Source organism: Cryptomeria japonica, chromosome 3 (genome assembly GCF_030272615.1).
Source record: "Cryptomeria japonica chromosome 3, Sugi_1.0, whole genome shotgun sequence".
Taxonomy (NCBI): domain Eukaryota; kingdom Viridiplantae; phylum Streptophyta; class Pinopsida; order Cupressales; family Cupressaceae; genus Cryptomeria; species Cryptomeria japonica.
Genome location: NC_081407.1, coordinates 47,118,124 through 47,133,007, shown reverse-complemented (window position 1 = coordinate 47,133,007; position 14,884 = coordinate 47,118,124).

The following is a 14,884-nucleotide window of genomic DNA, read 5'->3' as shown; positions in this document are numbered from 1 at the left end:
TAATGTATTAATGAAGATTCAGGTACAAGCCGATAAAGTGGCTCTTAAGGTGGTCCACTTAAAGGAGATCCTTTAGCATTGGAGAAATGCCCCTTGTGCGGTTTCCAAAGTGTTGCTAGATTCTTTTTTTGCTAACCGCACTCTGCCCCATGGCCATCATCATGGCTGAAGCTCCTCTGCCCAATGCTCTTAGACCTCGCAGTCCCAGGTTACTCGCCTCTCCTCTGGTGGGGAGACGACGCATGGAAGTGTCGCTCGACTTCTCCTCCGCGTCATGGCTCTACCTTGGGGTGGCCTTTTGTTGCTCCTATTACTTTGGCTCCTATTGTCGGTGATTGTTCCTCGCATGGCTCTGCTTATTTCACCTCCCAGGCAGGAAGAAGGAGAAGAAGAAAAATACTCAGAAGATGGATGGTCCATGTCGGACCCGACTCTTTGCCCCACTAATGTATGGGGAAAGAAAGATGATCAAGATCCTCCCCCCTCGACTGCCACTGCTTTGGCTGCTTGAGGAGGTTTTTTTTATTAATAACTTTGTTTTTTGGCTCCGACTTCTTGTCGTTTGACTCTCATGGGGTGATCTTGTATCCCCCAACCTTTTTTTGTGAATATGTACTTTAATATTATTTTCTAATAGAGAAGGCCTATTCATTATAAAAAAAAACTCAAATAGTACAAATAAGAACAACAAATATTATTCTCTCTATTAAAATGAGTGTTTCGTAAAAAACTTGTTAAAGAGAAAATAATGTTATGAAGAGAAATCGACACACACTAAAAGTATGAAATAACTACAACATACATGAAACATACCTCTAATTAAGTACCATTAAAAAGAAGAGTAAGATATTTTGTCCAAGAAAAAAAATGATAGGGTTTTGATTAAGTGAAAATGTGAAAGGAGACTCCAACCAAGTTGAAGGTTCTAAAAATTCAAAAAGGTTGATTAAGTTTCCTTTAATATGACAGAGACTATGAATCTATCATTCCAAATTAATCATAACCCATAAAAGAAATATTCATGACTTATATGCTCCCCTTTATTTGCTTGAATATAAAGGGTGCAAGAAATTGGAGGAATGGAAAAAAAGATATAAGGTAAACATAGTTAAAAGTTATGAGAGTATGAATAACTAGGGAAAGTAAGGTGTCTTGATGTCAACTCAAATGAAGGAAAATAAAATGTAAGAATAAGTAAGATGTAGGATATACTCATGACAAGGATAATAACATATAGGCCTATAATCATAAATATGATACCATACTATATGAGCATAATAACCATTTTGAAACACGTATAAACATATAATTTGTAAGAAGCATGAAATTTTTAACATAAGGAGAATATAATCATGATAACATAATAGTGTGAAAGGTATGAAAATGTGAATCATAATAAGGAGAGAAATGCAATACAAGATCCAAACACAAAATTGACGTAATCATGAAATTAATCTAAGATCAATGAATAATTCAAGACTCCTCCTACTGCCTTGTTACTTGCATCATATTCTATGGTGAAAACCTTGTGAAAATCAGATAGAACCAATATAGGTTGCTCTACTACCCTTCTTTTTAAATACTCAAAGGACTTGTCTGCTTCATTAGTCCATACAAACTGACATTTTCCACCCCCCTTAATAGTATCAATCATAGGTGCATATACACCACTAAAATTCTTAATAAACTTTCTATAGAAGCTTGCAAGACCATGAAAACTCTTTACCTCACTTGCATTTATAGGTGTAGGTCAATTGAGGATTTCTTCCACCTTGGATGGATCCATCTTGAGGCTGCTCTTGGAGATTACAAAACCAAGAAATACTAACTCTTCCTGCAAGAAGACACATTTCTCCAAATTGATCTTCAACTGCTCTACATTCAACCTTTTCAATACCAAATCCAAATGTATTACATGCTCATCCCTATTCTTGCTAAAAACCAGAATATCATCTAAGTACACAACAACAAAATGATTGATAAAAGGTTTCAAGACTTCATTCATGAGTCTCATGAATGTACTGGGAGAATTTGAGAGGCCAAATGGAATAGCCAACCATTCATAAAGTCCTTAATTTGTTTTGAAGGTTGTCTTCCACTCATATCCCTCTCTTATCTTGATTTGATGGTAGCCACTCTTCAAATCCACCTTAGAGTAGTACTTGGCTCCTGCTAGACAATCCATCAAGTCCTCTATCTGGGGCATAGGGAACCTATACCTGATTGTGATATTGTTTATGGCTCTTGAGTCCATACATAATCTCCATGTACCTTCTTTCTTAGGAGCCAATATTGCAAGGATAACACAAGGGCTAATGCTCTTCCTTATGAACCCTTTTTCTAGCAACTCATGTACTTGCCTTGCAAGTTCTTCATTTTGATTAGGGGTCAATTTATATGCTGCTTTGTTGGGAAATTTTGAGCCTAGTATGAGGTCAATACAGTGACTTACATCTCTAAAAGGTGGTAGGGTCTCTAATTTTCTTCCTGCAACTATACCCTTGTATCTTTCCAACAACTCTTTCACACTTCTCTAGGACCTACAGTCCTTTCTTGCACCTTGTCTTCCTCTTTCTTTCTTACTTATTCTCTTGGCTTCGCCACTATGGAAAAGCATGGGGTACCCTTCTCTTTGATTGTTTGCATAAACTCCTCTTTACCCGCTAACATGACACTAGTAACAACATGACTATCCTTACCATCATCATGTAGTGGGGTCATAGTGTATTGCACACCATCTTTGGTCAACTTGTGGACATTTTTCCTCCCATCATGCCTTGAGTCTAAATCATATTGCCATGGTCTTACAAGGAGTAAATGGAAAGCATCCATCTCTGCAACGTCACACAAAATCTTGTCTCTATATCCACCTATTTCAAAATCAACCCAAACTTGTTCACTTACCAAGGCTTGTTGCTCTTGCTCAACCAGGAGACTTTATAGGGGTAGGGGTGAGGAAGTTTCTTCAATCCAAGCTTGCTGACCATCTCAGTTGAAGCAAGATTATCAATTGACCTTGAGTCCACAATGACTCTACATACCTTTCCACTTACCTTGCAAGTAGTTATAAATAGTGTCTTCCTCTATGGTGGCTCCTTAACAGTTGGTACCTTCAAGAGGGTCCTTTTGAACATCAGACACTCCCCTTGCTATGGATTTGCATGCCTTGAAGGTGATTTCACACTTTGGGTGTCCTCCTCCTGTGCCAAATGAACTCTTCTTTCTCCACCTTGATTGTTAGAGCCTTTCTTTTCCAGGCATCTAAATGACCGATGGCCAACTTGATTATGTGTGAAACAACTTCCGATAAACACATTGGCTCCTCTACCCCTAAATATACCTTGGAAATTTGGTCTTCTTCCTTTGAAACTACCCCTGTGACTTGGTTCTCCTTCTGATTCCTGATTAATTGACTCTCCTTGTGGTTTAGGAGATATTCCTCTTCCACCAAATCTGCCTCTTCCTCGAAAGTTTCCTCCTCTCCCTCTACCTTGTTGGTCTCCCTTTCTTCTGAACTTTTCTTCAATTCTTAGTTCCATATGATATAATTTATAAATTGTCTTAGGATTAAAGAGACTTAATTCATCTTGAATGGCATACTTGCCATTCATGTATCTTGCCAACTTTTGCTTCTCATTCTCTAGCACCTTTTCTCTTAAGGACAATTTATGAAACTCCTCTATGTATCCACTGACATCCAAATCCTTTTGTCTTAGGCTATGCAACTTCTTGTGCATTGTCACTTCATAATCCTCAGGTAAAAATTGCCTTTTCACCTCTACAACTATCCTCTTCAATGATGAGATGCGGTTTTTTCCCTCTTCTACTCTCTCATTTTGAAAGAAGTTCCACCAACTAAGGGCAGATCCTTTCATCTTAGACTTAGTAGTCTTCATATTTTGGTTCTTAGGAACATCTTCACACTCAAAGTGGTTCTCTAAGGCTTCAAACCAATCCATGACCTCCTCAGGGTTCATCTTCCCAGTAAACATAGGTAGGCTTGCTTTGTCATCTCTGCTACCTACTCTACCAAGGACTTCAAGGAAACTTCTCTAGTCTGCAAGTATCCTTTTTCTTTCCCGCAAAAGGGAATCATCCTTATTCCCTTCTTCTCATTCTTCAGAGTCTCCTTTCTTCTTGTCCATCTTACCAACTTGGCCAATACAACGTTGGTCATCCTTCTTCCATCACTAGTGTCTTCTCCTTTTGACATCTTGTCAACCTCCTTCTTCCACCCTAAGTAATATGTAAGGCTTTGATACCACCTGATGTAGAGTGGAGCAACAAGAAGGTAAGAAGACCCAATTCACCCTTCTATGCCTATTCAAGGGCTTATTAAAACCCAAAACTAGGGTTCTACACATACACCAATGTAATCAGTCACCCACAACACTTCCTAAGGAGGTTTTGAGCTATTTGAAAACTGAGGTCACCCACCCTATCCTTCCAACCAATTTTGGAGACTACCTGCTACACCCGAGTCAAGAAACCCCTATTTAGGCCTATTCCTTGTAGCCCTACCAGACCGATATTTCTCAAATAATTTAAAATTATCTCAAAACATCCAAGGAAAAAATTACATATCAGAGTACCCTTTTGGGGATTACATCCAATTTCACAAGATAGAGACTTGGCCCTGCTCCAACACCCCTAATCATCTACTAGGTTTGCAGACCTAATAGGCCTAATTAGGCCTATTTTCCAAAGCAACTACTTAAAAATAGGGTTGCAGAACCAAAATAACCCCTTGGCCATGTTCCTTAGGATTCTAATAGACTAAATCCACCATTAAACTGATTTCCAAACACTCCCTAGATGATTGTTTTCTCATTCCTCCTTAAGGGTTACGCTAAACACATGGTTTTGTTTAATGCAGGTTTTGGTGGAAACCACACCAAATCTTACTCCCAGATTCCAACCTTTTGAAATATTAGTTTAAACACCCTCAACCTTAATTTCTCAAAGGGCCATTGAATTCCTCAATAGTATTTGCAAGTTAGGGCCATGTTTTTGGTGAAACCCTATGAATCGGGTCTTTGAGTGATAGTTTTTGGTAAACTGCCCACAACTCATTCCAAAATCCACTAATTAGAGTCAAACCACTCACATTAAAACTTTAACTCACACCAAAATCCAACTAATTCAAAATTTAATTCCAACAAATCTTCTGTCAGATCATACGGTATGGAAAACAATGAAAAATGGGCGAAACCTTAGCTTTTTTTGTTTATTCAAACCACCAACTTTTACATCCTTCATCCAACCAACTCATAGATGATCTCAAAGGAAAAAATAGGCCTTCCCCCAATGGACAAAACTTTTTTCCAACTAGTTATGACCATTGGAACTTCGTTTCCAATCGGTGGGAAAATGTTGCTTAGCAACTTTGAAAAGTTCCTTAGCAACTTTTGCAACTTTTGACAATTTTGCATTTTTGACATTCCAAAGTCCCTAATGGACTTTTTCGACCTACTCTAGGCCTAAAAAAACTTAATACAACCTAAAAACATACCTCCTACCCTACATGAACCCCATGGCCAAAGTTGGTCTCTAGGTTTATAAATGACCTAGAGCCAATTGACCTTACAATAGGTTCTCTATTAAATTCATAGAATCCAAATATTCAAACTGATCCAAAACACCATCCTAGGGTCTAAGACCACATAAAAAAACACAAATAAAAAATAAAATCCAACCAAGAGGTGCCTTGCACCACAGACCTAATGTTATCTTATTCGGCTAGGTTATGGACCGGTTTAGGTAACGTGTTGGTGGATGATCCCGGTGTATTACCGGTTGGGTTTATTGATTGGATTATGTTGTTTCGGTCTCAGACTGACTTGGTTGATAATTAGATTACGGGTTTAAGTTATAAATTAATTGTATTATCTTTTAGGTGGCTGACCTAATTGTTTAGGTCCCAGGTTGGTATAAATATGATGTAAGATCTCTTTGTAGATCGTGGTCATAGGTTATGGGATTATCTGTGTGCGAATAAAGTTGTAATCGTATGCAAAGGTTTTTGGCCAATCATAGGTGATAGAATTGGGTTGGTTAAAAAAAAATGGACATCAAAAAATATACCTATTCAAATCAATGATTTAGATTGCTCATGGGATCCGTACTATGGCCGTATAGGGTACTGTTACAACAAATTTATGGAAATTTTTGAGTGTTTTACTGAATTTGATCACTGTTTTCATCCAAAATTCATCATCATCATTATTCTCAACCTCTAAGGATTTAAAAAAGGTTTCTCCAACCTCCTCAACCGACTCCAATTGAAATTTGAATTACGTAGCTGTTGGAGGGAGATTAGTTACAATTTGACAACAAATTGACAACAAAAGTTGTCATTCAACTTGATAACTTTGCACAAACTTCACAACTTATGGTGTTTTCCTATAGGACCTATTACGACACATCATAAACCTGGCAAATAAGCCACATAGAAGCCAAAATACATTTCTTGCCTCATATAGGCATTTGGATGTCATTTGACCATGGTTGACCAAATAGCTACTAAGGAGTTCACACTATAAAATGGCATCAATGCCTTACATGACTAATCATAACAAAATGAATGGTCTTGAAAGACCTTATTACAACTCAAAAATATTCAAAGAGCCTACAAACACTTCTAAGATCCTTCATTTCTCACATGGTCTTCAAAATCTACAAGGTGCTCTTGCACCACGTTAGTTAATGGAAATAATTCTTCTCCTAAGTTAAACATAACATTATTTTCTTTTTCATTTCTGGGCCCTTCCCACCCCTTCTTCTTATATCCCCACTTCTTTGGATGATAATACTAGTGTTGGAGAGTTTGGGGATGAGGAATCCATTTCAGATTTGGAGGATGAGACTTTCTCTCCCCCTAAAAAAGATAAAATTGAGAATATGCCTAAAGCCAAACCTATTATGGCAAGGGTAAGAAGGGTTTGAATAAGGTTGTTATCTCCTCCTCTTCTACCTCTACTAGGATTGATGCCTTTTCTTTTTGTGGTGATAGGGGGAATTCTGAGGAAAATGTGGTCAATAAGAGAGTCATCTTGGAGCCTGGGAGTCAGAATTATGAGATACCCCCTTTGTCTTTTCATAAAGAGACTAATAAACATGTTGGGGTTGTAGTTCAGAAGGACCTTCATGCTAAGAGTGTTGAGATTAATGATAAAAGGGATGACTATGTGGACATCCTTGGTATGGCTAGAGACCATTCCATTAATACTTTTAGCCTTTTTAAATGGCTCTTCCATGAAATCAAAGAGGTTAAACTTAACAAGAGGGCTATGCGTAGTAAGTTGGAAGCTATGCTCACTTCTACTTGTCAAGATAGATAGAATGGTGATGGTCAATGGACTGAGGATGAGAAAAAATCTATTGTGAATTGTATCAATAGAGTTTTTGAAGGTATTGATCATATGAAGAAAGATTTTGAAGATATATTTGTATGCAGGAAAAGCGGGACGATAGAACTCGAAATGTGGAAAACGGAGCTCTATGGAGCCTTGCTCACACACCCACAGGACTTCTTGGTGCAAGCTATAGAGTTATGAAGTATAACTCAGCTTCCCAAGGATGGTTCCATGGTTCTCTATCTTTCACGGTCCCTCAAACCAATGTTTTTGCTCTCAGATCACTGAGCAAAATGGTTTAGGGATGGCAAATGCAAGAACGAGGGATGCTTTTTGTTGATTTAATATGAGATGCCTCCTAAGCTATGCATGATGCTACAAATGCAATAAACTAACTATAAGATGACAAGGTTAGTAAACAAAACTATCCTAGCATACTATACTAGTTCATGATTTAAGCTATATGATAAGGAACATATTCTAAATTAGCATATTTAGATTAATTCTTGATTTAAAAGAGAAGCTAAATGATGAGCATATAAAATATGAAAGCTTGAATGGATTTGAGTATAAGTGAGATGCTAAAGTCTTGGATCCTTTTAAAATGGAGGAATGAGAGCTCTATTTATAGCAAAAATAGGGCAATGGATGGCTAGGATTGAAAGGTTTAATCAAGGGTTGAGTTTGAAAGTTGTCAATCCATGTTTTCAATTTGCACCAATGAAATGGTGACAATTGTCAACATAAGGTTGGTTGAGAGGAGGTGTAAGAAGCATAAAATGCTTGAGAAGACCTCATGGTTACCCTAGGGGTTAAGGGTTAAGGTTAGGTTAAGGTTATCTATTGGATAAAGCTTTTACCCAAAGGATAAACTCTTGTGCAAAGGTTTAAGGATAACCATGGTCAAAGCAATAAATGTTTGATGAGACCCTTGGGTTAGATGGAGGTTGAGTTTATGGAAATTCTTTAACCATGTAAGAGGGTTTGAGTTAACCATTAATGGTTATGAAGACTTTGTGGATAACTTTGTAAGAGTCCTTCCAAATTTGGGGGCATTCAATGGATAAAGGCTTTAATGCATTTTGAAGACTTTACTCCAAATTTGAGAAGTGACCTCCTCAAATTTAGGGGAAAGTGATAATGAATGGGTTCTGGGTTAATTAATTAGGATTAGATGGATTCTAGAAGAAATTAGGAAGAGGGTTAGGATGCAAGTGGGAGGTGTAGGATTTTGCAAGTGGATGGAGAGATAATAGGATTTATTAAAATAAATTGCTTTATTTCAATTTGGTTGCAATTAAATAAATTAGATTTATTTAATTTAGGATAACTATTTTAATTAAATTTGAATTTAATTAAAAAGTGGATAGGGGTTTTAATTGAATAAAATGGATTTATCCTATTAAATGGTATGGTGAATTTAATTGAGTAATTTACTTAATTAAATAGAGGAATGCGGATAATTTAATTAAATTGGATTTAATTAAACAGAGAAATGGACATAAAATATTCATTTAGGAATATGGTCATTTTTATACATCTACAATATTCACCCATGTTGAGGAGAAATACAAGAAAAGTCAGGCCACCTCATTACAATTATGTCCAACATAGAATTGTCAAGCAGATGGTTGATACTATGAATATTATGGTGAATAATCTTGACAGTGTTCAATAGGACAAGATGCTGATCAATTTTGATGATAATAAAGACAAGACTCGGGTGGATTCTAGCCCTTATAAATGGACTAGGGGGGATTTGAAAAAGAAAGCTACTACCTAAATTGTGGACTACAAGGAGCTGAGGTCTGTTGTTAATAAAATGAGTCTCCTAGAGGCTGAGGTTGTTGAGACCCTTAAGAGCCTTATGTATTTTATGTTATCGGTTTCTCTGGTGTTGTCTCTTTCTTGTTGTTGGTCAATGGGTCAGTGCTAGTTTTTTGTTGCTTGTCTGGGCTTTTGCTGGTTCTTTGGCTGCCATATGTATTGTTCTTTCTTCTGCAACTTGTTTTGTTTTGGGTTTTTTCTAAACCTTTTAGAATCTTCTTTATAAAGGGTTTCAGAGCCCCTTCAAAACCTGTTTTTTCCTTAATCCAAAACATTATTTTATTTTTCTATTTATTCCCTCCTTAATATCTTTTATGCTTTTGTTAACTAATTCTTCTAAATATTCTTCTTGGATGGGCATAATTTTCTCTAGAGTTCTCAGGAATTGAAGGAATCTATATTCTAACTTATTTGTTATGTTTGATAGATCTATCCCAATTCTAAATTTTTTGGATAATTTCAATAGGGATGGAGTCTTTATGCTACTACAATCCCCTATCAACAACTTTTTTTTATTTTTCTTATTAATCAATGCTCCTTTCTAAACTTGTTAAGAATTATAATGTTTTTTCCCAACATGAATTCAAGTTTTCAAAACTCTTTCACTCTTCTTTTCTATTTTCCTTTCCTTTCTCTTTTCCAGTTCCACCCACCTTGTCGCACAACAACACCCTTATTAGCATGTTCATACCTCATCTTCTCTATATTTTGCAATATTTTATGGTGTCTCTCTTTCCTCTTAATATTTTCTCTATTTTCCCTCCTTACCATTTGGACTTGTCATGTGTTAACTTTCCTTGTTAATTCAATTTTTTCTCTATTTTCTCTTGAATTCTTCTTATCTCCTTATTGACCATGGGTAGACATCAAGGAGATAGTGTTGCAGTTTATAAATAAGAAAATCATCCCTTCTTGTAATCATTATGTCTAATTTTAATTTTAAATTTTTAATATCTCCTAACCATGTAGTGCCCCTCCCAGATTCATCTTTCCTTTTGTGCATCGATAGACTATATTGATATAGCTTAGAGTATATTGTGATGCTTCTCATAGATGTTTATGGATTTACTTATGGTTTGGATGTTTCATTATCAATGATAGACATGTCATATTTGCACCTGATATTATGATTTCATGTGGATAATGATATTCATAGATTATTATGATGATAGATTCTTATTTGATGGTCTATATGTACTCATTTTATATGTATAGGTTATATTTGCCTATGGTGATTTGATTTTATCATAATATGCACTATCCTCACTTCATGGTTGTAATTGATATGATGACTATGATAGTACTTGGTTGTTGTGATTGTCTTCTACAGCATTTGGGGTAGGGATGATGTCATACCACTCATTCTTGAGCAGGATATGGTATTATGATTCCCCTTCACTTGTCTTCCTATTTCATGATATATGTTATTATATATGTTATTGCATGTGAATTGGTGGTGATAGGTTTGCAGGTACTAGACATCGGCTCCACCTAGATTCACAGGGTTGAGCATGTCTTCATCCCAATGGAAATTTCATTGGAGGTGACATGAGATCCTATTCTACACTCTAGCTTTAAGTTGATATCCTTGTTAGTCTAGTATCATGAGTTGAGTTGTTGTATAGCATCATGTGGTATTTTGTGTTACCCCTTGTTGAGTTGTCTTCAAGAGTTGTGACTATTGGTTATTTAATTATTAATTAATTAAATTGGCTCATATAGTTTATAATAATAAATTAAATTAATAGTTGATATTAATATTTAATAATAATGTGAGATTGTTATTAAGAATTATTTTATTAAGGATTATTTATTATTTATTATTTAATTATTAAGTCGTGGCTTTAATATTTATTTGGGAACTATAGTTTAATTATTTATTTAGGCCATTATATTTTATTGTGCCCTTGGTTTATTCTATTAATTGTTTAATATATATGTGTGTGTGTGTGTGTGTGTGTGTGTGTGTGTGTGTGTGTGTGTGTGTGTGTGTGTGTGTGTGTGTGTGTGTGTGTGTGTGTGTGTGTGTGTGTATTATTATTATTATTATTATGTTTCCTAATTTTACCATTTGGGTTACTTGGATATAATATATCTTCTACCTACCCTATTGCTTTATTGGTTGAATCCCTTGGTAAGTAAGTAATATTATTTTATATTATAATTTACCTCGGTTTTGTGCATGGTAGAAATGAGATATAGTTTTTGGGGAATATTTTGATTGGTTGGATTTTTCAATAGTTTTGAATGCATTTCTATCTAATTATTTATCTTATGCATAGTCAGGGTTGGCTTCTCAGATTATTTTCTTGTATTGCTGAAGATTTTGGTTTTTGGCTTGAGCTTGGATTGTTGGAATTTTGTTGGATTTCAAAATTGGATTTCTCTTCTTCAACTTTCATTTACCATAGCTTCAATTGCCAAGTCGGTTCAATTTATCCTTCTCTACAATTTTTTCTTTCCAAAAAAAAATGTATTGTATGTGCTTGTGCATAATTGTTTGTGGGATGGGAGAAATGATATAATAGATAGATTAATAATATAGTTGTATTATAATTTTTTGGGGAATTAATTTATGTATTTCATTTATTGTATGGAGTATTGTCGTGAACGACATTGTGTCTTCTCTGTGAATGTTGTAAATTTCTCTGAGAGCTTGATTCGGGCCTGAGAGGTGTTGAATGGCTGTCATTTTTGTTCTATGTGTTGGTAGATTGTGTATCCCAAAGTCTCATTTTCTTATGTTACGTTTCGGCTTCCTATGTATTATTGGGAGTTATGTTTATGCTTTCAAGAATTAACTTATTTCGTGTTTCGATTTGTTTTGTTTTGATATTGCCTAAATTTCCTTGTTTCATTATCATCTTTGTGACATTATTAGATGGTCTTGGTGTTGTATTGAAGTTTCAGTGATATTTCTTGAGTTGTCATAGTTTTTTAGTCCATTTTTTAGTTTATGAGTCTCTATTTTAAATGCATAACAACATTTGTTAAATGCACAACAAGATTTGTCAAATGCGCAACAAGATTTATTAAATGCACAACAAGATTGATCATATGCACAACAAGATTATGCAAATGCACTAGACTTCCCTATTTATTGTTTCGAGGTCTTTTTCTCAATTTGAGATAACTTTTTTGATTTTATGTTTTTACAGAGGCTGTTTTATGTTGTTTTTTGAGCTCCTGAAGCTATCTTAGGATCAGTTTATTGACAGTAATAGATTATATGTATTGTTTATCCAGGCGCATGATGGATATATTCTTGGTATTATGGATTTTGAATTATTTTTACTTTTGGGGTTGTGGTTATTGGTACTTGTCATGCATATATGTGTTAATTAAGATTGGCTTGAGGATCTTGGATAACTAGGATAAGGATTGAAGAGAGCCCTTGGTCATGTTATCTTATGTTTTTATGTGATGTTACCTTAAGGTTTGGAGGTGCATGCTAGGGTGAGTGGGCTTCCAAGTGAGTGACTAGGGTTACGAGGAGTAGACAACCAAGTCACCCGAGGTCTAGACCGCTAGATTATCTCATGGGGTTTTTACCTTGTAATCAAGTGACAACTTAAATAATTTATTCTAGAAGGGTTGGGTAGTAGTAATTCATCTTAATAAAGATAAGGAATAGACATGGTGGTCCCAATGCCTTGCCTAGGGGTGGAAATTCGGGTAAGCTAATCTCCCTCACTCCTTCAAGGTTGAGATGGCTCCACATGAGCATCTTGGATGTCGGGACAAGTGCTTAGCTTCCCATTTTGATTGCATGCAATGACACTCTTTTCCCTACATTAGTAGACATTATGTTCATGATGGTTAATTGTTTATCATGTTAATGTATGTTAAATGCATTTGAGTAGTTATTTGTATATTTTGCATTAGTAGACATTTAAAAAATAAAATTAACTCTATTTTCATATTAGATGGTTAGTTTCTTCGGGGTATTTTGGTGGGGATTACACACCATCCCTCGTACAACCTAACCAAGGTCTCAAAAAAAAAACTAATGTTAACAAGAAAACGGGGGACCATAGACCAGATTTTTGAGTCCCATGTGATTTGTGTATGTTTTATTTATACCCTAGACTTGGTCATATAAAGGGAGTAAGGATTTGATTGGGATTGTACCTTAACTAGGATTTTATTGGGAGTAAGGCTACATATTCCTCATTCAATAATTGTGGAGTAAAATTATAGCATTCATATGCAAGCATGTTTGTGAGATTTGGGTTTTGTCATGCCATTTCATATAACATATGTCATTACATTCAAAGAAGCAAAGAATCATCATAAAGAATTATAGATATGAGGTATATCTTTCCAATATTTACTTCAGTATTTGTATTATTTCATTCAAGGTCAATTCCTAAATTGGGGTTTAACTTAGGCAAACCACTACTCCCAACAATTTTCCCCTTTTCATTATGTGTAGGAATAGGTACAGAGCTACATTTTGGAGGAACGAGAGTATTTGCAGAGATGAATAGGTTCCCTTTTGGACGACGAAAAGTTAGGAGGACAAGGGTTTTCACCACCATAGTCCCAACAACTCAGGCCGAAATCTGAGGAGAAGATTGGGCTGAATTGATTGGGCCTCTTTAAACTTCATATTGGGTCAAGAGTGTGTCATCCTTCATCAATAATCCCTTTCACCTAACAATAGGAGGAAGGTATGCATTATTGTTCTCCTCCCTTAATTTAGTACAAGATGTTATGTTTGTTCAAGAAACTCCTCTTAGAGGTAGATGTCTTTTGAGCAAAGATCTCTTCTCCTCCAAGGATTCTCTTTGCCCTTATTTCAAGATATCTCTTTTTCAACTATCTTATCTATGCTTATAAGAGTATTCCCTCTTTAGCTTGGATTTATGAACATTGTTGCCTAAAGGATATCTCCTTGGTTTTGAAGGTGGTTATCCTTGTTTCTAACTTCCTTAAGACATCAAAATAGGTCTATGTTGACATCTCAAAGGGGGGGGGGGATACATATCGCATTCTTTGTACCATATTGTACTATATTTTTTGCATGTCTTCAATAAGGTATTCATTCTCAAAACTAGAGAAAACAAACTCTAACACGAGATGCTTCATGTCCAAAACTAGATGCAACATTTATATATGTCTTATATATGAGGTGCACATTCTAAAAAATGGAGCAAAAAAACTCTTGCATGAGATGTCCTTTAAACCAGGCATATATTTGTATTACACTGGGTTACACATTCTTGAAACCAGAGAAAACAAACTCTTAGATGATATGTTCTTGATACTACACACACATTTGCATTTTCATTTCATGTCTTACATAGGTTGTTGCATGCTCAAAACCAAAGAAAACAAACTCTTATACAAGATTCTTAACACTTGAAACCAGACATCACTTGCACACATGCACGAGGGTGAGTGAACTAGCAAAATACAACTAGACTATTCCTCCTCTCCTCCCCAACATGGATCACCTAGCAACTATAATATGTATCCATGTCTTCTCTCATTCTTCTTCTCATGGATTACATAAAAAATGCATCTATAATATACGAACGACTGAGAGGGGGATGAATCACATGTGTTCTTCGTTGAATACACGAGCAACTGAGAGGGGGGGTGAGTCAGTTGGCAACTTAAATCAATTTTTTAAATCCTTTTACACATCTAGAACAACCAACAAATTTAATAAGTGCAAATATAACATGAAATCACAT